Source organism: Bos grunniens, chromosome 27 (assembly GCF_055505025.1).
Source record: "Bos grunniens cultivar Pamir isolate PY7600 chromosome 27, Bosgru_T2T1.0, whole genome shotgun sequence".
In the NCBI taxonomy this organism is placed as follows: Eukaryota; Metazoa; Chordata; class Mammalia; order Artiodactyla; family Bovidae; genus Bos; species Bos grunniens.
The window spans coordinates 26,863,847-26,876,120 of NC_141191.1; positions in this window are offsets into that span (position 1 = coordinate 26,863,847).

Consider the following 12,274-nt stretch of genomic DNA (forward strand, 5'->3'; position numbering starts at 1 on the left):
AGGATATGTACCTTCTTTAGACTTTTAATTCATGTCACCAGATCATTTTTAGGAGGATCAGTATTGACTTTTTAGTCTCACTGTTGAGGAAGTTTAAGTGTTAAGTAATCCTAATAAGGTCTTGGTTTATGGACTTTGGGTAAATTATACCTCATCTCACCAAAAAACCATATGAGAATTTTCACTAATGAATCATATACTCTGTGCCCCGGGTAAAAATAGCTGCACACTTGTCTTTTGCTTTAGCTCTGAGTCTCAAAGTACACAGCCATTTTAAGTTATGAATGGGGACTTCATAACCATATTATTGACTTAAACGATATTAAGTGGTGGCTGGTCAGAGAGAAAGGGAGAGGCTGGGAACCAGAGGGTACCGCTTGGCCACAGGCTTAAAAGGAATTAGGCAGAACCCAGTATGTATTTATATTCTTTGCTCATCCATCCCCCATTCATGACTGGTTTGATCATAAATTATATTTGAAATTGTAACTATATACACGTGATGCAACGTATAGCACTCAGAATGTCATGACAAGCGGCATGCGTTTCTGTGAGGAGAGTGACATGTCAAGCTGCTTGGAGGGCCACGACAGGCCACTTGGCTCTTGCGTGCCTTGGACCTTCAGGCTGGGCTGTTCTGCCGCGTGCCTCTGGAGTCAAATGCCTCAGATGCTGAAGGCACTTCGGGCTTTTGTGTAAACAATTATACTTGGGCCGGATCCATCCTGATATTTATAAAACTGCCTGGATTGTCCTCTTAGAAACGAGCAATAATATAATTTGTATTAAGAAAGCAATGACTTGTAAGTCAAACAGATAAAAGCAAATATCGTATAATTAACGCATATATATGGAATCTAGAAAAATGTACTGGTGAACCAATTTGCAGAACAGGAATAGACACACAGATGTAGAGAATGGACTTATGGACATGGAGCAGGGGAAGAATAGGGTGGGACAAATTGCGAGAGTAGTATTGACATATATACATTACCGTGTATAAAATAGATAGCTAGTGGGAAGCTACTGTATAACACAAGGAGCTCAGCTCGGGGCTCTATGATGACCTAGAGAGGTGGGGTCGGGTAGGATGTGTGGGAGGCTCAAGACAGAGGGGATATATACGCACACACACACACACACACACATAGATGATTCATGTTGTACAGCAGAAACTACCACAACGCTGTAAAGGAATTATACTCCAATTAAAAAAACAGAAATAAATAAATAATCACTCATTAGAGGGATGAGGGAAAACGACTATTTAGGTACAAAAATTTCTAAATGTACGCACGATGTCTTCCCACAACTTTACATTTCTATCACTCCTCTTTTTCTTTGAAGTTTAGGGTCAGAAGCTGAACTGACTTCATGGTTTTCCTTCTGATCATTTGATATCCTCTAGGGAATTAGAACTTAGAGACTGCATTCTTCCTTCTTGAAACTCCTGGTAATGATTTCTCCACACACAGCCATGAGCTGTTAGGGCAGGTAAAGCTAGGAAGTCACCACGTGTGGGGAATATTCTATCTCTGCGTCTTGCCTTAATCACAATCCCAAAGAGGCAGAAATCTCAGAAAGCAGTAGAAGAGTCATCGACTAACGTCGTTATTTCACCTACTGCATAATAAAATGCAGAGGACAATAGTGCATTTGTTATAAAGGCTACTCAGTTTTGTTGTAAAATTACACTTCACCAAAAACAACCACCCGGTAACTATTTGTATGAGTCTTACTTGGTAAGCAGCCAGGACCATAAAATATATGAAGCCAGACTTTGACATCTAAGCCTTGGAAATTGATCTGACCATATAGTAAACCTTAGCAAAGATATTTGGCATCGTTCCTATTTTCTTCTGTTAATTCTCTGGTCATCTTCAAATGCAAAACCCCTTGTAAGTACGGTTTGTTGTCTCCTATTTTTCTTTGATCCAAAGGGTGTAGTAACTTAAACCTTCTTCACTGATTTTGACCCTGGTTCTTTTCTCTTTTTTTTTTTCAGTTATTAAGTATAGTACCTTATTCCTCTTTTTAAATAACACCTTTTGTGTTTGGTTATGGAATGTAATACAAGTTCAACTATAGGAACTCTTGAACATATTAAGTGTAAAGGGGAAAATAAAAACTCTCTAAATTTCCACAACTTGGACAAATATATGTTTTTATTTGTTGGCTGGTTGGTTGCTTCTTTATTTTATTGGAGTATACTTGCTTTACAATGCTGTGCTAGTTTCTGCTGTACAGCAATGTGGCTCAGCTACATGTATACATATATCCCCCTCCCTCTTGTGCCTCCCTCCCACCCCTCCATCCCACCCCTCTAGGTCGTCACCGAGCACAGAGCTGAGCTCCCTGTGCTCTCCAGCAGCTTCCCTTTAGCTGTCTGTTTTACACATGGTCGTGTATATATGGCAGTGCTATCCTCTCAGTTCTTCTTACCCTCTTCTTCCCCACTTCTTTCTACAAGTCCATTCTCCACATTCACATTTCTATCCCTGGCCTTCAAATAGGTTCAATAGAATGATTTTTCTAGATTCCATATATATGCATTAATAGACCTTGATTCTTTTTCTTTCTTTCTTTCTTTTTTGGTATCATCTTTTAATTCATAAAAATCAAGGAATCTTCTAAGATCAGTCAATAAGTGTTTCTCTTTCTTATAAATCAACATTATCCATCAACTTTTAGGGACTATCCAAAGTCATTGATGATGAAAAGAAGGAAATATAAGAGATATAAGAGAAGGTTTTTGATTTAATTTCCTGCAAAGATTCCTAGGAGGACAAAAATATACAGACTCATAAAACCTTCATGCCCTAGACATAGTGAAATGTAGCGTTTAAGAGCATAGTCATCTGATGGTCCTGGATTTAAATACCGACTCTGCCACAATGAGCTGTGGACTTGGGAAAAACTACTACCCAGGTTTGTGCCTCTGTTTTCCTATCTGTAAAATGGAAATACTAATGCCTGCCTGGCAGGGTTATTTTGAAGATTTCCTGAAATACTTTCTGTGTGACCAGGATGACACATTCCACAAAATTCAAGTATAATGAAAGTCATGTTTCTGGATTATTCTAAATACAATAAAATCTGGATCTGAAGCTTCTCCTTACCAAGTCCAATTAGAAGCTTAGTACTGATTGATGTGTGCAGTCCCTCAAAACTGGGAACGGGCCTTTTGTCCTTAGACTCTACGGTCACTGCCTGCTCCTTCTACAGCCCACCCTCTGTGGAGACCACATCCTCACCATCCACTGCAGTTTCTGCTCAGGGCAGGCTTCAGTGATCCCCCCTTGGTAGGCCTGGTGTGAGGGTCCTACCCCCCAGATCTTAGAAGTCAGTCTGGTGTTTTTTCTTCCATCAATAATTTGTTTTGCAGGGGGTGTCAGAAAACCATGGAGAAGCATCTGAAAGAATTTTATACTCATGCATTTTTATATGTGTACATGACCTCTCTTCCAAACATTTACCAGATTCTCCCCAACATTACAAAATATACCAAGGAGACTGAGTAGTATTTTTTTTAAAGTAGTGCTAGCTTATCCACCATGCTGATTTAGTTCCTTGATGAGGTTCTCACACTACATGTAATAGTCTATTTTGTGCTACCCATTCTCCTGGGTTTTAATGATTGTCTTATCTGGCAGTGGGCGTGTTATTTGCTGCTGAGCAAAGAGGTCTTTCTCTCCCAGTGATGTCTTGAACCTTCCCTCTCCCACTCCAAGGGTGGTCTATTGTTTTCCGTACCAGTGGGAATTTACACTTAGTGGGCGTAGTGTTTGCTCAGGTGGAAGAGCTCCACATACCAAATCTTTGCTCTTTAATTTCACTCCAAACGCCAAGACTTTCATTTATAAATCACACTGCAAAACCAGAGACCCTGGAGTTAAAAGGACTTTGTGTTTTCTAGTTTAGTCACCCTCTGTTTACAGGGGAGAAAACAAAAACCCAGAAAAGTGCCATCACTTGTTTAAAGTCAGAGATTCAGCTCCTGTTTGAGTTGGATGAAATGGGCTCTCTACATTTACCTCTAGGCAGACTGATGGGAAATTAATCAAAAGGCCCACGTGAGCAGTCTTTACAATGAGTAAGGGGCTCCTGTGAGCCTGTGGCCAAAGCCCACGAAGGGCCAAGTGTAAAACTCCTGCCCACTACTCAAAGGCCAGTGAATTTCCAACAATTAGTGGAGACTACACCGTCAACAAGGAGAAGGCAATGGCACCCCACTCCAGAACTCTTGCCTGGAGAATCCCATGGACGGAGGAGCCTGGTGGGCTGCAGTCCATGGGGTCGCTAAGAGTTGGACACGACTGAGCGACTTCACTTTCACTTTTCACTTTCACGAATTGGAGAAGGAGATGCCAACCCACTCCAGTGTTCTTGCCTGGAGAATCCCAGGGACGGGGGAGCCTGGTGGGCTGCCTTCTATGGGATCGCATAGAGTCGGACATGATTGAAGTGACTTAGCAGCAGAAAAAACACCGTCAACATGGCACTCTGAAGTAACCAAAAACTGAAGCTTTTCAGTACAGAAGAGTCTGAGGACACAGGTGACATGCCTCCAGCCAGTTCTTCCAAGTCCTTCCAAGTTTTAAGGGCTGTAGTAACAAGAGCATTTCCCCTCTTAACAAGCAAACTTGGCTCATGATATCTGACATCCTATCTTCAAACACTGACCAAAGTCAGGGTCAAGATCACTGCCTGCCTTTGTGGATCCCAGAGTCTTTCTGTTTGGTACTTGGGTGAGTCAGGAACTCATTAGATTGCAAAAGAGGGAAGCCCTGGGACTTCCTTGGTGGTCCAATGGCTGAGACTCTGCACTCCCAACGCAGAGGGCCTGGATTCTAGGTCCCACTGCTGCAACTGAGACCCAGTGCAGCCGAATAAATAAACAATATTAAAAAATATATAAATACATTAAAAAAAAGAGGGAAACCTCACCCCTACTAGCTTAATCAAACAAACAAAAAGAAGTATATTGGTTCATGTAGCCAAATACTAAAAAGGCAGGAGTGGGGTTGTTTCTAGGATAAACTTTTCAGCATCGTGGGGAACATGACTATTGGCTCCTTGGGGCCGACACCAACCCCACATTGAGTGCAGAGAGGAAGGAGGGGATCTCTCGCCTGGTGTCAGTGTATGCAGTTCCCAGGGGGACTCTGGTTGCTTATTTTCATTCTGTTGTTCTACTCCCCCCTCCCCACCCCCCACTGTGGAAGTTCAGAGTCTTAGCCACTGAACCACCAGGGAAAGTCCTTCCAGGCGGGAGGACCAGCAATGGTGCTTGGAGAGATGGCCCAGCCTGACTCCATGCCCACTTCTTCTCTGTGGAGGAGCATCTTCTGTCACTAAATTAAAAGAATGGGCAGGAAACGTGTTGATATGAACAACAGCAATGTTTCTGTCATTACCTGTAATGGGGAGAAAATAGCATCTGTCTTTCTGTTGTTACCGCCACCTTGGATTTCCAAGAAAGAAGGAAAGAAAGGAAATTCTCTTCCATTGTCTTCCCCTTTGTCACCATCACCAGTCCCACTTCTGGAAGGTAGGGGACTCTGTCTCCTGGTCAGGAAGGACCACCGAAGAGCACAGGAGGTCAGCATCTGCTCTGGGAACCAAGAGTCTGCGGTGCATGGTGGAGGATTTCCATCCTCTAACAAGAGCCACTTCCGGGGGTCTTGAGATGCACTCTCCCCTCCCCCACAATAAGATAGTCACCAGCAGGGAAGGCAGGAAGCCAGGTTCACATGGCACCAGGCAAGGAGATATCCATGCTGAAATTCCAAAATGATGCCCTTATACCCTATTGGGGGGCAGTCCTTGGCTCCATCAGTGTCCAGCTGGCTGGTGCAACTCCATCAAAATGACAGCTGTGACTTCCATGGGGAAAAGCCCTCTTGCCAACTCCTCAACTTCATTTCAGTTTTTTATACTCCTCAGAACAAATCTAAACAATAAGGATTGCCACTGATTGAACATTGCCCCAGTACCGGGCACTTTACATACTCTATACCAATGTCCCAAAAGGGAAAGTAGTTCTGTTATCCCCTCTTTATAGGTGAGAGGCTCAGAGAAGTTAGGTAATTTGTCTAAGGTCACACAGCAGCCAATGGCCGAGTCTTGATTCAAAGTCAAGTCTGTCTAAACTCCCAAGCCCAGGCTGTTTCCAGCACACCAGGCTGCAGCTCACAGCAACCAGATGAAAGAGCCTGAGAGCCCCAGCTCAGGGATTTCTTGTCTTGCTCTTCGAGTCTGCTCAGGTGAATTTTAGAGTCTTCACTGGGGCCCCAGCAGGATAAATTGTGCATTTTGCAAGCATAGCCATTCATTTAATTTGACTGCCAGGACAACCCCCTCATTCACAGGCAGGCGGTAAGGAAAGGATGCTTGGGTTCCTCTGGCTGGAGAAGAAGCTGTTTCCAGCCTCCGTGGACAGCTGCAGCAGAGGGGCAGGAAGGAAATCTGGGGAGGTGGAGAAGGAAACCGTAGCGGGGGAGGAAGAAAGAGGGCCTGTGGGGAGGCAGGTTTCTGAGGCTTGTGCAGGGTGAAAGGGAAAGCCCACACAATGGAGGAAAGTTGCCAAAAATCTCTGTTTTGGGGAAAAAGCCAGACATGGAAAAAAGTCTTCCTACCCAAAACAATTCTTTAGTCCACCCCACATCCTGAGACAGCATACAAAAACAATAAACGAAGCAACCTGCTCTAAGTGCAGTGAAGGTAGCAAATTCCATAGTAACCTGGAAGGAGTTAATCCATTCATCCCTGCTTTGTGACAGTTGTTCAAGCTGAGTGGCTACGTTGGCAGTTAGAGATCTGCTGGCCCCTCCAGCTTTGTCACAACCTGGGGCACGGGGCTGCAGTGGGTGAAAGAGTTGTCACAATGGGGTCTGTGGTTTGTGGTTGGGAGAGGAGGCTCCTGGTTATTGACCCTCATCCTCTCAGCTCTGGGCACCTTCCATGGCCCCCTGCCAAGACTGGTACTTGTCACCTTGCATCTGAAGCAGGTGAGACTCTTGTGTGATGTCAAGAGATGGGTAGTCTCTGGGGAGGAGGATAGTTTGCCAGTGGGTCGTCTTGGACATCTGTGTTATGTTCTCCTGACCTTTGTACTTTGAAGACTCCTGAGATCTGAAAATAGACAATTTTCTCAAGAAGGTCATATAACCTTAAAGACATGCTGCCAAGAGAATCAGCTTTAATTCTAATTTACTCCAATTTAAAACATGAATATGTGCCATCTGATTTTTTATTTTTAATAAGAGGAAACATTGTAGAAACAAGTAATGAAAATTTCAAGGCTCAAAGAAAGCACTGTGGAGTCATAAGTTAGGGTTATAAGGATTCTGGAAAAACCTTTAGTGGAATAAGCGTTTTTAATGCTTTTCTGGTCACTACCGGCCATGGAACAATGTCCCAGAGGCTCTTCCAGACCTAACATTCTGCTGCCTGCTTGCCTGGAAGTCCATCTCATCCTCTCGCAGAGTAGGCAGAACACGAACTGTGACCACTGTCCCTAAAACAACACTCAGGGGCCTGAGATTTCCCAAGTCCCTCTCTCTATTTGCCAAGTCATGTCTGACTCTTTGCGACCCCATGGACTATAGGCCACCAGGCTCCTCTGTCCAAAGGATTCTCCAGGCAAGCATACTGGAGTGGGTTGCCATTTCCTCCTCCAGGGGATCTTTCTGACCTAGGGATCGAACCCACCTCTCTTGTGTCTCCTGAGTTGGGAGACAGATTCTTTACCACTGTACCACCTGGGAAGCCCCGCCAAACACTTAAAGCTATTTAATTTTAATTTCAAATGTACTCAGTACCTATTTATTTAAATCAGACTTTTTGATTCAGGAGCAGACAAAATTGAACAGAGAAAAAACCAGGAAAGGAAAGTCATTTTATATTTAGAGAAATGGAAAAAAGATGCGAAAATGTAATGAAATAAAGGAAAACAACAAAGAAGCTATACGCTATTGCCCCCAGAGTGCCTTGGGTGGAAACACTAGTCCCAAGAGAAGCTCATCACTGAAAGTTTTCAGGATCAAGTAGTTCTGGAGATTCGGACAAACTGTCACCCCATTAGGAGATTCGCAGTACTTCAAAGCATGTTGGAGGCTCTGCCACATCCTACAGCTTGTTTATTTAACCCAGCATTTCCCAAACTCCCCTGAGAACTCACGTTTCCTGCAAAGTTGTATTGTACCGTATGGAGAGGTGGTGGTGGTGGTTCAGTCACTCAGTCGTGTACAACTCTTGCGACACCATGGACTGTAGCCCTCCAGGCTCCTTTGTCCAGGGGATTCTCCAGACAAGGATACTGGAGTGGGTTGCCATTTCCCTCTTCGTATGGAGAGGAGTAACGATAAAAAAAAAAAGAGAGAGAACATAAGTGAGCATAACTAAAACTTTAGGAAATTCTAACAGAATGGGGACATGTATTACACATGATTTAACTCTATGTAATGTGAACTTCCTGATGTTCAAGCTGGTTTTAGAAAAGGCAGAGGAACCAGAAATCAAATTGCCAACATCCACGGGATCATGGAAAAAGCAAGAGAGTTCCAGAAAAACATCTATTTCTGCTTTATTGACTATGCCAAAGCCTTTGACTGTGTGGGTCACAGTAAACTGTGGAAAATTCTGAAAGAGATGGGAATACCAGACCACCTGACCTGCCTCTTGAGAAATTTGTATGCAGGTCAGGAAGCAACAGTTAGAACTGGACATGGAACAACAGACTGGTTCCAAATAGGAAAAGGAGTTCGTCAAGGCTGTATATTGTCACCCTGTTTATTTAACTTATATGCAGAGTACATCATGAGAAACGCTGGACTGGAAGAAACACAAGCTGGAATCAAGATTGCCGGGAGAAATATCAATAACCTCAGATATGCAGATGACACCACCCTAATGGCAGAAAATGAAGAGGAACTCAAAAGTCTCTTGATGAAAGTGAAAGTGGAGAGTGAAAAAGTTGGCTTAAAGCTCAACATTCAGAAAACAAAGATCATGGCATCCGGTCTCACCACTTCATGGGAAATAGCTGGGGAAACAGTGGAAACAATGTCAGACTTTATTTTTCTGGGCTCCAAAATCACTACAGATGGTGACTGCAGCCATGAAATTAAAAGACGCTTACTCCTTGGAAGGAAAGTTATGACCAACCTAGACAGCATATTCAAAAGCAGAGACATGACTTTGCCAACAAAGGTTCATCTAGTCAAGGCTATGGTTTTTCCTGTGGTCATGTATGCATGTGAGAGTTGGACTGTGAAGAAGGCTGAGCACTGAAGAATTGATGCTTTTGAACTGTGGTGTTGGAGAAGACTCTTGAGAGTCCCTTGGACTGCAAGGAGATCCAACCAGTCCATTCTGAAGGAGATCAGCCCTGAGATTTCTTTGGAAGGACTGATGTTGAAGCTGAAACTCCAATACTTTGGCCACGTCATGCGAAGAGTTGACTCATTGGAAAAGACTCTGATGCTGGGAGGGATTGAGGGCAAGAGGAGAAGAGGATGACAGAGGATGAGATGGCTGGATGGCATCACTGACTCGATGGACGTGAGTCTGAGTGAACTCCGGGAGCTGGTGATGGACAGGGAGGCCTGGCATGCTGCGATTCATGGGGTCTTGAAGAGTTGGACACGACTGAGCGACTGATCTGATCTGATCTGAATGTTAACTCTCCATCCAGAGCAAGGATGGGAATTGTTCCAACAGATGTGCCCTGAACCCCCATTCGAAGGACAATCAGCAGGATGTCTTCTTTCCCCCAAGCACAGAACCAAGCGACAGCGCAAGAAACAGAACCAAGTGGAAGAGACGAAATCAACCAGTTCAAAGCTTATCGGTAGGAAATGAAGGTATGCTATACAGACACACAAAGATGAGATGCAGTGCTTCACTTGGGACCAGCCCTAGTCCTAGAGATAGACCCACCCACAGCAATGTTTTGTGGGGATTTGAAAAGAAAAACTAACTTCTTTTAAAAATAGAGGAGTTTAGACAGAAACATAGAAGAGAAAGCCATTTCGAGACGCTGCAAATACTGCAGCGATGCAGCCACAAGTTCGGCGACGCCTAGAACCACCAGAAACTGAAAAAGGCAGGGAAGGGTCACCCCCCAAGAGCCTTCAGAAGAAGTGTGTGTCCCAAACAACACCTTGATTTTGGACTCTGGCCTCCAGAAATGCAAGAAGATCAATGTCTATTGTTTTAAGTCAAAAAAAAAAGGCGGGGCGGTGGGGGGAGGGGAGTAGTTTTTATCTTTGTAGATCACAATTTACTCATTCATTCATTCAATGCAGTTGATTGATCGCCTGTATCTGCCAGTCAGGACTGAGGATGCAGGGTTGGTTAGTCAGGCTTCCTGCTGCATCAGCTGTTCCATTGGAGAGAGGAGAGATGACGACCACAGGCCAGTGGCATGAATTCTTTGATAACACAGTGACCAGGGCTGCTGGACTAAACTCAGAATGCAATCTTTCTAGTGTGACATATCCATTTTAATCTGTATGGCAGTTGAACAGTTCTTTCTCTATCACTGAAGCAAACCAACAGATGGTTATTTAATTGTTTGTAAAACCAAACATGAACTACTGGTCTTGATAATATATCTCTTCTGCTACGGGCCAGAAAACAGATCACAGACAACAGTCTGGAAGATGCTAAAAAAAGAAATCCAAAGATAAAATGTGGAAACTAAGATTTCAGTTTTGTTGTTGTTGTTGTTGTTGTTGTTTTAATTAAAAAAATTGAAGTACAATTGATTTACCATTTTTCAGATGAACATCAAAGCGATTCAGTTATACATATATATGTATGTTGTTTCTCAGCTTCTTTTCTGTTATAGGTTATTACAAGATACTGAATATAGCTCCTTGAATCAGCCCAAGAGTCACCACAGCACCTCACTGTCCAGCCGTCACCAGCAGTCCCTAAGAGCTACAGCTTTGAAGGTCACCATTCCCATCTATCCATCTCTCAATGGTCCTGCCACGTGTGCACTGGGGAACTGGACCCTTAGCCTCTTTCTGAAGACCCCGGATGAAGCATCTGTTCTAGTTTAGTGTGAATGTACTGACAAAAATTGTGCACACGACCCGGCAGGCTTCCCTACACTTCTCCTGGTGGCGCCTTCCTTCCCTCCCTCCATTCACCTGAAATGTCGCAATCCCAGAGAGGTTCCCAGACCACCCTCCACCCTAGATCCTTCCTATCCGTACCCTTCACAGTGGTTCTCACCATCTGTAACTATTTCTCTTCTGTCTGTTTTCTTGTTGGTGGTCTGTCCTCCCCAACTAGACAGCGAGCCCTGGATGGGAAAACCACATCTCCTCACCTCCCGTCTGCCTTTCCCAGAGCACAGACGGGTCCCATTGACGGAGTGAAAAAGAATAATGAGAAAACACTCTCAGAGACAATTTTGAATAGAAAAGTAAAAGGACGATTCCCTGCTGGTTTTATTCATGGAAGCACATGTATTTTCGTTCTCTCTTATCAGTCACACAACTGACAACTTCTGGCTGTAACTCAAGCGAAATGTTGGGCGGTCTCCAGCGCAGACAGCCATCTAGGCTTCTGAGTGTCAACCAGAAGCCAGAGCTGGGTGGGCGCATCTATTTCAGGATGTACCTACCACCTTGTTGTGCTGAGCAAGGTGTCAATAGAGACCCGAGAGTCAAGGATGGAATATATATATATATATATTTTAAAAGGTAGCTGACAATAGTGTCACCAAAATCGAGAGGAGTCCAGAGCTGAGAGTAACCAGTCTGCAAAGGCAGGCAGGCAGGGACCAGGCAGTCTGTGAGAATTTAAGACCAGGTAGCAGAAAGCAGAATGCTGCTGTTGCTGCTAAGTCGCGTCATTCATGTCCGACTCTGTGAGACCCCATAGACGGCAGCCTGCCAAGCTCCCCTGTCCCTGGCATTCTCCAGGCAAGAACACTGGAGTGGGTTGCCGTTTCCTTCAATGCATGAAAGTGAAAAGTGAAAGTGAAGTCACTCAGTTGTGTCTGACTCTCAGTGACCCCATGGACTGCAGCCCACCAGGCTCCTCTGTCCATGGGATTTTCCAGGCAAGAGTACTGGAGTGGGCAGAATGCTACCCCATCTTAAAGATTCTTTGTTCAGAGAATAGTCCTCCCTCTTGCATCTGGGCGTCTTCTGGGACCCAGGTAGCAGGAACCAAGAGAAATGGTTAAGATTCTTTAGCCGAGAACATCCAACTGGCCATGTTTGGCTAAAGGTAGGCGGAAGATGGGAGCTTA